Source organism: Geotrypetes seraphini, chromosome 3, assembly GCF_902459505.1.
Source record: "Geotrypetes seraphini chromosome 3, aGeoSer1.1, whole genome shotgun sequence".
In the NCBI taxonomy this organism is placed as follows: domain Eukaryota; kingdom Metazoa; phylum Chordata; class Amphibia; order Gymnophiona; family Dermophiidae; genus Geotrypetes; species Geotrypetes seraphini.
Window position 1 is genome coordinate 185646594 of NC_047086.1, and position 12063 is coordinate 185658656.

The window sequence follows — 12063 nt, forward strand, 5'->3', positions numbered from 1 at the left end:
TGCACTCCTCTGGGAAAACTCTGTGGATGGCTAATGGACATTAATGGATCTTTCCAAGTCTCACCTCTCAATTAGACATGTAACCCTTTCTGGAATGCTGCAGGCAGTATCATTTTCGCCTCCTGAAGCCGCCTGTTCAGCTGACCTAATGAATCAAGGGGGAGGGGCCCATTTTCTCAAAGCTTTATTCTCACAATCCTGGCACTGGCAGAGGGAGCTCACGTATAGAGAATGACACGGTGACAAAATTCATCACCGTCCCCGTCTCCGTCCCCGCGGATAACCATGGGAAATAATCCCATGTCATTTTTTAGTGTCTATTTCAACCTCAGGCCTTTCACACCAGCATTCTTCAAAGCAAAGCTTGAGGGTCAGTGGTTGTGCCCATTCATACTCCGATTCTTCCCTCTCTCCTTAAAGAATGACACGAAGATGGTTTCCTGCAGTTATCCGCGGGGTTGGGAACAGTGAAGAATTTTGTCACCGTGCCATTCTCTACCCACGTACCCAAGCCTCCTTCTTGTTAGGAGTGCTACAGCTTGGTTAGGCATGGCGTATGTGGTGTCTACCTATTTGTTATCACCAAACATGCAAGCCTGTAGACTTAAGCAAACTGTCCAAGTCTGACTCCTCTGTTATCGGTCCTCCAAGCAGGTGTCTCCTAGAAAAATATTGCAAGGGGAGCAATGGTTTTGACTGCACTAGAGCAGAACAAAAAATTATATATGTACCTGTACTGTATTTCTCATTTCAAAAGGCCAACTTTGGCTTTGTATAAACACTGAAAAAAGGGTTTGTTTTGGCAGCATTTAACAGGAGGGATTCAGGGAAGTCCCTCCTTAAACCCCCTCCTTAGGGGCCCTTTTACTAAGCTGCACTAAGGCTCCTTTTCCTAAGGTGCGCTAGCGTTTCTAGCGTGCGCTAACCATGCGCTAAACAAAAAATACTAACGCAAGCTCTATGGAGGCATTAGCATTTAGCGCGTGCGGTATTGTAGCGCGCACTGAGCGTGCGCTAAAACCACTAGCGCACCTTAATAAAAGGAGCCTTAAAAGGTGACCTGCAGTATCAGTAGCACAGGGAATTCCCACATGCTGAGGCCACTTATAGCATGGCTGTAAATTGGCCACATATTATTTCTTTTATTAATGGTCATTAATGGTCCCAGTCACTAATTTCCTAGTTAGTGTGTGGCCATTAGTGTGGGAATCCCAACCATTCTACTCAAAAGCAAATTACGTTCATAATTATTTAAATCAGGCAGATAATGAGCTACTAGGCATATCTCCTAGTGCATTAACCTAGTGTATAAACTTTCTCATGCCTACAGAGTTGTACATGCCTGCATGTGTGTGATGTCATCGCGTCACACCAGCGCATGCGCAGATGCCCTCACAACGTGGCTCCGAGCATGAGAACAGGTTGAGGTGGGGGGGGGTGAGGCTGTGGCGTGACTTCGGCAGAATGGGGTGGGGCTGAGTGGAATTGGGCGGGCCTGGGAGGGGGCAGGGGCCACAGGTCCGAATTTTACAATAGTAAAGTCTGGTAACTCTAATCTTGGAAAACAGGAATGATTCCCACTCGCTCCTGCCTCCAGAAGCCAACTTTTCAAAATGATTGGAGGTTCTAAACACAATGGAAATTACCCCTCCCTGGACATGGTCAAGGAGTTTGATCAATACTGGGAGTGCTCAGACACTCACAGTCCCCACAGAGCTGATTCCTATGCCTTCATCACCACCATCCTGAAAAAACATGAGCTTCAGTGATATGTCATAATGCAAATAAAGGCTCAGTTTGCCAAAAAAAGATAACTGCCTCAGGGAGGGAAGGGTCTTTTTTTTTCTCCTGTCACTGCATGAGCTAATCTTAATTCTGCATTAAATATTGAAAAGATTGGTTCTTGTATTAACAGGAAAGGAGAAAAAAAATAATGTGCCCCATGCAGAAAATGATGGTATGTTACTGTGGTAGTGTAGGCAGTTTTAGCTGTCATCACACAGTTTTTAATTTTGCAGTAATTTGCTTGCCATTAATTGACTACTTCAGGAGTAAAAAGTTATTTAGTGTATGTGTTAGTAGAATGCAATATTTGTAATGCACAGTTTATTCCATCAGCCCCATTGGGGAGGGTGGAAGTAGTTAAAAAGATAGAAAAAAAGTAAAATGTCAACCCTGCATCACAGGGTCACCATGGGAGCTTCCTGCAACATGGCTAAGACCACAAGGCTTTCAGGACCCTGATCTCCTGACGTGCCTACCTACCTTCTGTTATGCCCTCTCCCAATGTTGACACAGTAGGCCTGCTCAGACTCCACTGTCCTCCCCTCCCCCCCCAAAACACTAAAAAGACTGAGCAAATCCCCTTAAGCCTGCCCAACCACTTAAGCCTTCTCTGATGTCTCACAGGTCTTTACAGTTGAAAGAGATGCTTAATTCCTGTTCTCAGGATCCAGGCAACTCAAACTGAGCCAGTGCCATAGTAACAGTGATTCGTAAGGTAGCAGGAGGTAAGGACTAGGCCCCAGAAGCATTGTGATTGACAACCCAAGTTTAGGGAGTTGGGTGAAGAAGGTGGGCTGCAAAGCTAACATTACAGTGTGCACAAGACCCCCTTCCCCCCTTCTTTATCAGAGGAAAAATGGCAAATATGAATTCTTTGGTGGTGGAAAATACATCCTATTTAAACTGGTGATACACGGGCGTTACTGTGCAGTAATAATCCCATACCCCTGAGAAATAGTAGTACCTGTGGAGACATAGTGTTACATGCCCTAAGAGAGTCAGCACTTCCTCCTGCTTTTTGTCTTCTTGCAATACCTGCTTTCATGTGTGAAGTAGAAAGAGCACAGAACTACCGTTATACACTAATGTACCTTTCGGTTGCAATGTCTGTACTTCCCAGCAGCTAAGGAGCCTCAGGCCTTCTTCAGTTCTGTCACTGTTTTGGAATCCACTACCTTCCAAGGCTCCATGCACCCACCACCTTTTCTGTGAAGAAATATTTCCTTAAGTTACTTTCAGCTTAGTATCAGGACTTATTGCTTCTAGAATTCTCTTTCAATTGAAAAAGGTTTCATTTTGTCCATTGCATTCAATACTGTACCTTACTTAAAAGAAAATCCTTCCTGACCATAAATGCAGTAATCAGTTCAGATTTGCTGCCTTAGCTTTTCTCTCATGTCACCCACTAATACTTATTTATTTGCAAAATGTCTCCCTTTCCCGTGGAATCAGTTTTGTAACTATTAACTCATGAAGGTAAAATATTTCCATAATGTCATCCTTGTGAGTAAAACAACTCTTCTTATCTTTGGAGGTGATGAAACCTATTTCCCTGTAATTCTGGAGGATTATCCCTTCATATGTTTGTAGCTGTGTTGAAAATAGATCCTCTAGTCTAGAGAAGATCTCTGTATGGTCTTTTGATATGTTTCTATTCTATCAGCAAACCTTCTCTTCAGTATTTTTTTCTAGAATAAACAGTCCGTGTAAGCCCCGTCCCCTTTATTGGCTTGGGGGTCCTTTGTGCCTTTCCTTTTTGAGGACAGGTGTCTTAAACTGATAACTGAAGCCCATACTCTACATATGGTCTGGTACCTTTCACTGCAGTGGGATGAGATCCTAATTCTTTGCCTCTATCCTTGTTTAATAAATGTCAATGCTGTCAGGCTTTAAGCACTCATTCCCAGTTCATTATCACTCAGATACTCAGTTCTTTCTCCTGCTGAGTGACAGTAAGCACACTGCAGCTACCCCACATGTATCCACATTAGATCTCATCTGCCAGTTGTCTGTCCATTTGCCTTAAGTACCTAAGAACTTCTAGAAATCAGAGCCGTGTGTGCTCACAACATGATGCAGTTTGGTGTAATCTGCAAAAATGATAACATAACTGCTTGCTTCTTACTCTAAAGGAGGAGTGTCAAACTCAATCACATAAGGGGCCGAAATCTAAAACATAGGCTAAGTAACAGGCCAAATTTTTTATTAAGATACTCAGGGGTCCTTTTATTAGCGCATGCTAAATTCGCACCTTAATAAAAGGACCCCTTAATCTTAGTAGAAGTATAGGGTTACAACCTCTCCAACCCCACGCCGGCTCTGTGATGTAAACAAAATAAATAAAAATGACTTTTCCTCTCTCTTTTAGGTCCTAGTTCATGTCTGCTGTCTAACACCAGCTCTGGCAGGATACATATTTCAAATTTGACATATTGTAATCACAAAACAGAAAATAAAATTATTTTTTCTACCTTTTGTTTTCTGGTCATTATTCAAATCATGTTGTGGTCCCAGGCTCTGGTTGTCTTCTGATAACTCGCTTGCCAGGGTCTCCTTCTTTCTTCTTCCCTTCCGTTTCCCTTCCCTCCCCCGGAGGTCTGGCATCTTTCTTTTTGGCCCGAGATTAGGCCCTCTGTTCCTTCCCACCCTTCTTTCCTTCCGTTTTCCTTCCTTCTCCTGGAGGTCTGGCATCTTTCCTTTTGGCCTGAGATTTGGCCCTCTGTTCCTTCCCTCCCTCCATCCTGGCTTCCCAGTCTCACATTAAAGCACCCTGCAGAGGATCACCAGTCATCTGTAGAGATCCTAGGAGGCTGCCGTCGGCTTCCACAGCACGTTCCCTCTGCTGCAGTCCCGCCCCTCCTTTGACGTACGGGACCACGGCAGAGGGAACATGCTGCAGAGGCTACGGCAGCCTGCTAGGATCGCTACAGCCGAGCAACAATCCTCCGCAGGCTGCTTTAATGTGAGACCGAGAAGCTGAGTAAACCTACAGCTTGTACCGGCGGGCCATCTTAAGTGCAAATTTGAAATTGTCTGGCGGGCCAAATTTTATTACACCGCGGGCCAGAGTTTGACACGTCTGTTCTAAAACAATCAAAATATTAAATAAACAGTCCCTAGCCCATACTCAAATGGAACCCTGTTTTTCACCTTATCACAATCCGAATATGAATCATATGTTTATTTTCAGTTATTCACCTTTCTAAATCTAAATTCAAGGTGAATTATAATCAGTATAAACTTGATCTGTGATCCTTTTAGGGACTTCCGGTTGGCGCTCATGCAAGCAGGACCTGTATGAGGGAGCTCATCAATACACTCCACAAACTTTCTTTTAAAAAGCAGTAGGTCTTTAAAAAGCAGTAGGTCTTTTGATCCAGTGGAAGGAGGGGGGGGGGTGTTTGCAGGAGAGGCCTGTATGAAATATGAGAGATAATGCCTAAGGTGTTAAATCTCCAATCACTATTAAGGACATATATGCAGTGAGGAACCTACAGCCTGACCACCCTGCGTAGACCTGCTTTTATTATTGGAAGCTAAGCAGGGTCAGGCCTGGCTAGTACCTGATTGGGAGACCACCTGTGAATATCAGGTACTATAGGCTGAGGCTCCCTAAGTTGGGCAGCAGTAACACAGTGGAACCACACACTGTGTGGGATAAGGCAATGGTAAACCACTCCTGTACTCTGCCATGAAACATTACAGGGTGGTTGCCATGAGTCAGTGGTTGACTCGGTGGCATGATCCATCCATCCGCGCAATGAGGTCCTCCCAGGTCTCTAAAGATGGTGGCAGGTCCAGCATTAGGAATTCTTTATGGTACAGGAAGCTGGCAGACAAGAACTGAGCCAGATGAGTGAAAACTAGAACATAAGAATTGCCGCTGCTGGGTCAGACCAGTGGTCCATCGTGCTCAGCAGTCCGCTCACGCGATGGCTCTCTGGTCAAAGACCAGCGCCCTAACAGAGTAGCCCTACCTGCGTACATTCTAGTTCAGCAATAACTTGTCTAACTTTGTCTTGAATCCCTGGAGGGTGTTTTCCCCTATGACAGACTCCGGAAGAGCGTTCCAGTTCTCTACCATTCTCTGGGTGAAGAACTTCCTTATGTTCGTACGTGGGCAATGGTCCTTGGAGAGATCCAAGTGGCCAAGAATGAGACAGCTGACATGGCAGTGATAGATGTAGTGAAATCAAGGGTTTGTGACCGAGAAGAACAGTTGGTGAGCCATGTTGAGGACCTGCTGATAAGCTGGAGAACCTTGAAAATAGACATAGGAGATCAAACTTAAGGATTTTGGGGGTGCCTGAGGATAGTGAAGATAAATCCCCTGTGGCATATGTTCAGAAAATGATCCACACTTACTTCCCATATGACTTGACCTCTCCTACCTTTGAACTGGAGCATGCCCACCAGGAATTGTGCCCTCAACTAGACTCTAATTTGCCACTTGGGTCCTTATAGTGAAATTACTTAGATATCCTGAAACAGAGTAGGTGTTAAAGACAGGCCCACTCTAAAAAAAAGTGGTGCGTTATGGAGATATTGACATATGTATCTTCCCAGACCTGAGCCTAGAAATAGTGCATAGACACAATACAAAAAGGAACTACAAGATAAAAGGGCTCCAGAGTGGATTGCAATACCCAGCTAAGCTGGTGGTTACTGTTCAGGGGCACAGGAAGTTTTTGAGTATGCCAAATGAAGCCAACACATTGCTTAGGTCCTTCGTGCAGTCCAGAGGCAAGAGGGACCATCTGGATCAGTGGTTCCCAATAGAGAATGACACGGTGAAAAAATTGGTCCCCGTCACCGCCCCGTCCCCGTCTCACCATCCCCGTCACCCCGCCTCGTCCCCGTCTCACCATCCCCGTCACCGCCCCGTCCCCGTCTCACCATCCTCTTCACCGCCCCCGTCACCGCCATGCCATCCCATTCACCGCCCCGTCACCGTCACTGCTGCATACATAAAAGCCTCAAACGGGTACGATTTTATATACTTTTCTAATATCTCCCCTATGTATCTGCCATTGCCCCCCCCTGTGTCCATATTCCATCCACATGGCATGTCCCCTTTTTGTCTCTGTCCTATGCCCCAATGCACATAATTTTCCCCTCTTTCTGTTACCTTCCTGTGTCCAGATTTCCCCTATCTTCCTCTTCCATACCAGTGTGTCTCTTCTTTTCAACCCCATCTAGCTTTTTTCCCTCTTTCTTCCCCCCCCCTGCTTCTAGCATCTGGCTCACCTGCCTGTCCTTCCCTTTCTTTCCTGCTGTGGGTTTTTCTTTCCGTTTTCATCACCTTGGCCCAGAATCCTTTTCCCTTTCACTCCCTCCTTACAGTCTGAGCCGGGAACACTAGCGATCGCACGGTCCTCGCAGCCCCCACCCGCCTGCCCAATCGATCCTAGTGTTTAGCCAGCTCTCTCCCTTCTCCTCACCTTAATTTGCAGGCTTTCTTTTTCAGCGACCTGCACGCTTTCCCAAAGAGCCGCACACGCGCGGCTGCTCAGTGTTCAATCTTCTGCTCTGCTGCAACTTCCTGTTTCCGGTTGCGTCAGAGCAGAAGATCGAAACTGAGCAGCAGCGGGTGCGCGGCTCTCTGATAGCGTGCGGGTCGCCGAAAAAGAAAATCTACAAACTAAGGTGAGGAGAAGGGCTAAACACTGGCTAAACACTAGAATCGATTGGGCAGGCGGGTGTGAGCTGCGGGGACCGCGCGATCCTTCATGCCTCACTGCGGGGACAAGACCCATTCACTGCCCCGCGGGCGGTGAATGGCCTTGTCCCCGTCGCCGCAGCAACTGCTAGTTTTCTTCCCCGTTTTCGGCGGTGACCCGCGGCTGAAATGCGGTGTCCGCGGGTAAACCGCCACCGTGTCATTCTCTAGTTCCCAACCCTCTCCTGGAGGACCACAAGTCAGATTTTCAGGATAGCTCTAATGAATATGTATAGGGCAGATTTGCATACCTGTCACCTCCATTAAATGCAAATCTCTATCTTGCATATTCATTAGGGCTATCCCAAAAACCTGACTGGCTGGTGGTCCTCCAAGAAAGGGTTGGAAACCACTGACATAGACCTTGATCCCATGGACAGGAGCGCAGATGCCTGGCTCAGGCTCACAAGTTGGCTCATGAGATGTATCAGGCCTTTCCATGAGTAAAAGGAATGAACTGGATAGGGGCACAATCTCTAGGGCATTGGAGCAGACATTTTGGCTCATGCACAATATTGTGGAAGAGGAAAAGAAAGTGGAGCTGATTCACCGTTTGCAGGGGCAGTTGGACTCTGCAGCAGTACTTGAGCACTCTAGCACATGTGCCAGCCCTCTGGAAGATGGTGAATGACTGTTATGAGTCTAGATATGTTTCCTGTAGGGCTGCATGCTAATCACAATTAATGCTGCAATTATCATGTTAATTACAATTAATTAATGGCATGCAGCCCCACCTTCTGCTTGCCTCCCTCCTCTCTCCTCCCCCACTAGGGAGGGGGGCAGGAGCAGCTCCCTGGGAAGGAGGTGGAGTTGAAAATATGATTGACAGTTTTCTGCAAGCAACTTGCAAGTTGAGAAACAGAACTGTAACATTTCAGGACCACTAGACACATTGCACTAGAAATTGATGTTGAAGAAATTGAAGCCATACAAATTGTTGCTGCAAGATTGATTTTTTTTTCAGCCTGCTATTTTGATAGCCCACATAATCCAGCATCTCTTCCTTCTTTCCTGGCTTGCTGCCCCCTCCTTCGCCCCCACATTAGGCACCCAGCTTACTGTTTAAGCCAGTCTTTGGCCTTGCAGTCAGAAGCAGCTCTACTGAAAGGCTGCCTGTGGTCTGCACTGGGCTTTCTCTCTGACCAGGCTCACCCCCTTCTGAAGTAAATTCCTGTTTTCAGAAGGGTGGGCCAGGTCAGAGGGAAAGACCCAATACAGGCTTGTGGCAGCCTTTCAGTAGGCCCTTGCCAAAGAGCATCTGCCCCTGAAAAGGAAGTCTGCTTAACATAACTTTAGAGGCAGAGTCACCCGCCCACTGTCTGATCCAAAGCATCCATCGGACATAGATAGCATAGGCTGATTTTGCTCATAACTCTGATGAAATCATATAGAGTGCCCGCTATATAATTCACTCCAGAGAGGAGCATTTAGGAGTCCTCGTCATCCTGTGGGTCTGAGGCTCAAGTCAGGCGGATGTGGCAAGCATGTGCCACAAAGGAAGACGCAGCTGTCGCTTTAATCCCTAGAGCCAAAGCTTTAAAGTGCCGCTTGAGAGCAAGTCCACTTTATGGTCCTGAGAATCCTTTAACATCATCCCTCATTCATTGGGCAGGGAGGTTCATTTAGTGACATGCACCACCAGCAAGTCCACCTTCAGATGAACAAACAGCTATTGAAAATCCGGTGCCATCGGATAATGCTTGATCATAGTTTTAGCCACTCACAGGGACCCTTCTGGTGACTCCCAGTGGTCCGTTACCAGTTTGGTGATGTCTGGATGCGAAGGAAAGAATGTGGTCTGAGTTACAGAGCTACTCATAACTGAGCACTGGGACGAAGAAGCTGGAGGGACTTCCAGCTTTTATTCTCGCAGCAAAGCAGAAATAATGCCCAAGAGCGCAGAGGCTTTGAACAGCCTCTCCCCCTAAAACAAGAGCTGCCACCACCTCTTGACCGCCATTCTCATGCCAGAGAAACTTTATCCTGAGACAAAAGTGGCATGGAATCAGACTTTCCTTCCTCACAATCTATAACAGACTTAACCTCCTGGTCCAGGTCTGAGTCCTTGTCTGGTTGAGGCACAAGTTGAAGGGTGCTCCTTTCCTCCACTACCACTGGTTCACTGCAGACACTGATGACCCTCGGCACTTCATGTAGGCATTCCACTTAACGCTCACAAAATCTGGAGCGAAGCCTTGTACTGGAGGTCTTGAAAACCCTGGCAGGGACCCCCTGCCAGTCCTTCTGGGCTCCTTACACCCATGCATTTGTGCTTGTCCAAACCACCTTTAGAAGGGCATGGAAAGGGTTTCTTCCCCTGGGAACACAACTCCTATGGATCTCCAACACTGGAGAACTCTGAAGAGGCTGAGCCCAAGGCTCTTGCCCCTCCTCCACATGCTCTGCCGTCCATGGGACATGGATGATCCTCAGCCAGCCATCCAGTGCACATCTGGCATGATTTAGGGGTAAGAAGGCCTGAGGATAGGGTTACCATATGGCTCCAGAAAAAGGAGGATGGATTGAGACATCCGGGTTTTACTTCCATTGCTTTCAACAGAAGTAAAGCCCAGATGTCTCTATCTGTCCTCCTTACTTCCATTGCTTTCAGCAGAAGTAAAACCTGCGGATCTGCATCTTCTCCCAGGCAGAGGTTCCAACAAATGGGAAATTCTGGGCACCAAGCCTCCAAACGAACACTGAGAAAAAATGCCCCAAAATAATAAAACTGCAGAACAGATCAGAAGCACTTCTGAGCAACTTGCTTGCAGAAAACAAACTAGGGGTGGAGGGGGGGGGGTGTTCAGGAGCAACTCCCTGGGAAGGAGGCAGAGTTGACAAGAAGGCAGAGGCAGAGACAAGGAGGAAGAGTTGAAACAAGTAACTTGCAAGTTCAGATACAGAACTCTATAATTTCAAGACCACTATACTAGAAACTAATGTTGAAGAAATTGCAAGAGAGGCCTCTATGACGGGGAGAACAATCCAGATATAAGAGCCGTGAGGAAAAGATGTCAACCATACAGCAGTGGACAATCCAAAGCAAACTTTATTTTGTCAGCAGTATATGGACATTTAGGGGTTCATAATAAAAAAAAACCAAACCGTCTAAAAAGTGTCCTAAATGGCTACTTGGACGATCAAAAATCCTGATCGTCCAAGTACCCATAACCAAAGCTGGTTTTTAGGACGTATCTAAAACCAGCTTAGATCTTTCCCCTGCCTCTAAACGCACAGAGAAAAAAGAGGCGTGTTTGGAGAAGGGGAAAGGGCGGGCGGTGGGCGGGGGGTGAGCCGACCTAGACCTAGGCGTTGCAGCAGGTATAACCAAAACCGTAGGCAGGTTGCTTAGTCGGCACTTATACCTTTTTGACTTAGACGAAGTCAAACCAGGTCTAAGTGCCAAAAAAGAGGCCGCTAGCGCAATTAGTTCAGCGGCCCAGCAACCTACCCACCGCAACCATCGCGGCAGGAGAGATGGCTCATCTCCCCTACCACAATGCCATCACTCCTCTACCCGAACTGTCGGGACCCGCGGCAAGAGAGATGCCCTATCTCTCCTGCTGTGGGTCACGGCACTTCGGGTAGAGGAGTGATGGCATCGCGGTAGGGGAGATGAGCCATCTCTCCTGCCGCGATACATCACCCCCCACACACACACACACACACATCAGGGCAAGAGGGAGCCCAAGCCCTCTTGCCTCGCGGCACCCCTGACCTCCCCGACGACATCGGGGCAGGAGGGAGCCCAAGCCCTCCTGCCCTGCGGCAGCCGCGGCACCCCCGACGATATCGGGGCAAGAAGGAGCCCAAGCCCTCTTGCCCTGGCGATCGTGCCCCCCCCCCACCGCCGAGTACGATTGGGCCAGGAGGGAGCCCAAGCCCTCCTGTCCCCAGTGACCCCCCTGACTTGATATGGCCAGGAGGGAGCCCAAGCCCTCCTGGCCCGGCGACCCCCCCCCCGACTCGATATGGCCAGGAGGGAGCCCAAGCCCTCCTGGCCCCGGCGACCCCCTCCGACTCGGTAAGGTCAGGAGGGAGCCCTAGCCCTCATGTACCCGGTGACCCCCTACCCCCCACTACAATACAGGCAGAAGGGATCCCAGGACCTCCTGCCCTCGACACAACCCCCCTCCCCCAAACGACCCGCCCCCCCGGCCCATGTGCTTAAGGCCCCGCCCACAGGAGGAGCCTAAGGCTCCCGGGCCTATTCTGATTGACCCAGGTGCCTCAGGGGTTTCTGCCGCCTGGGCCAATCCGGTCCCATCTGGATCTAGTGGGCGGGGTTTCTGCCGCCTGGGCCAATCCGGTCCCATCTGGATCCAGCCGGCACTCTCTGGGTGAAGAAGAACTTCCTTACGTTTCTACGGAATCTGTCCCCTTTTAACTTTGGATGATTTTTATGTAATCCACATTGAATCTTATACCTTAATATATGCTGAACATAAGATTGCTTTGTATTGTATTACATACCTTAAGTCAGGCACAAATAGTCTTACTTAAACTGGGAAAGGAATCTTACAGGCCTATCTGTCTAGTATGCGTAGAAACTAAATTGC

The 12063-nt window shown here is 48.0% G+C and overlaps 1 protein-coding gene across 2 annotated transcripts in view; it reads right to left on the bottom strand.

Annotated features, from left to right (window-relative positions):
• MAP3K12 (mitogen-activated protein kinase kinase kinase 12) overlaps positions 1–12063 on the bottom strand; it is a 304527-nt gene that overhangs the window by 278431 nt on the left and 14033 nt on the right. For both annotated transcript variants that reach the window (XM_033938532.1, XM_033938529.1), the window contains exon 2: positions 2877–2991. The gene's annotated coding sequence lies outside the window, so the exon portion shown is untranslated. The remainder of the gene's footprint in view (positions 1–2876; positions 2992–12063) is intronic.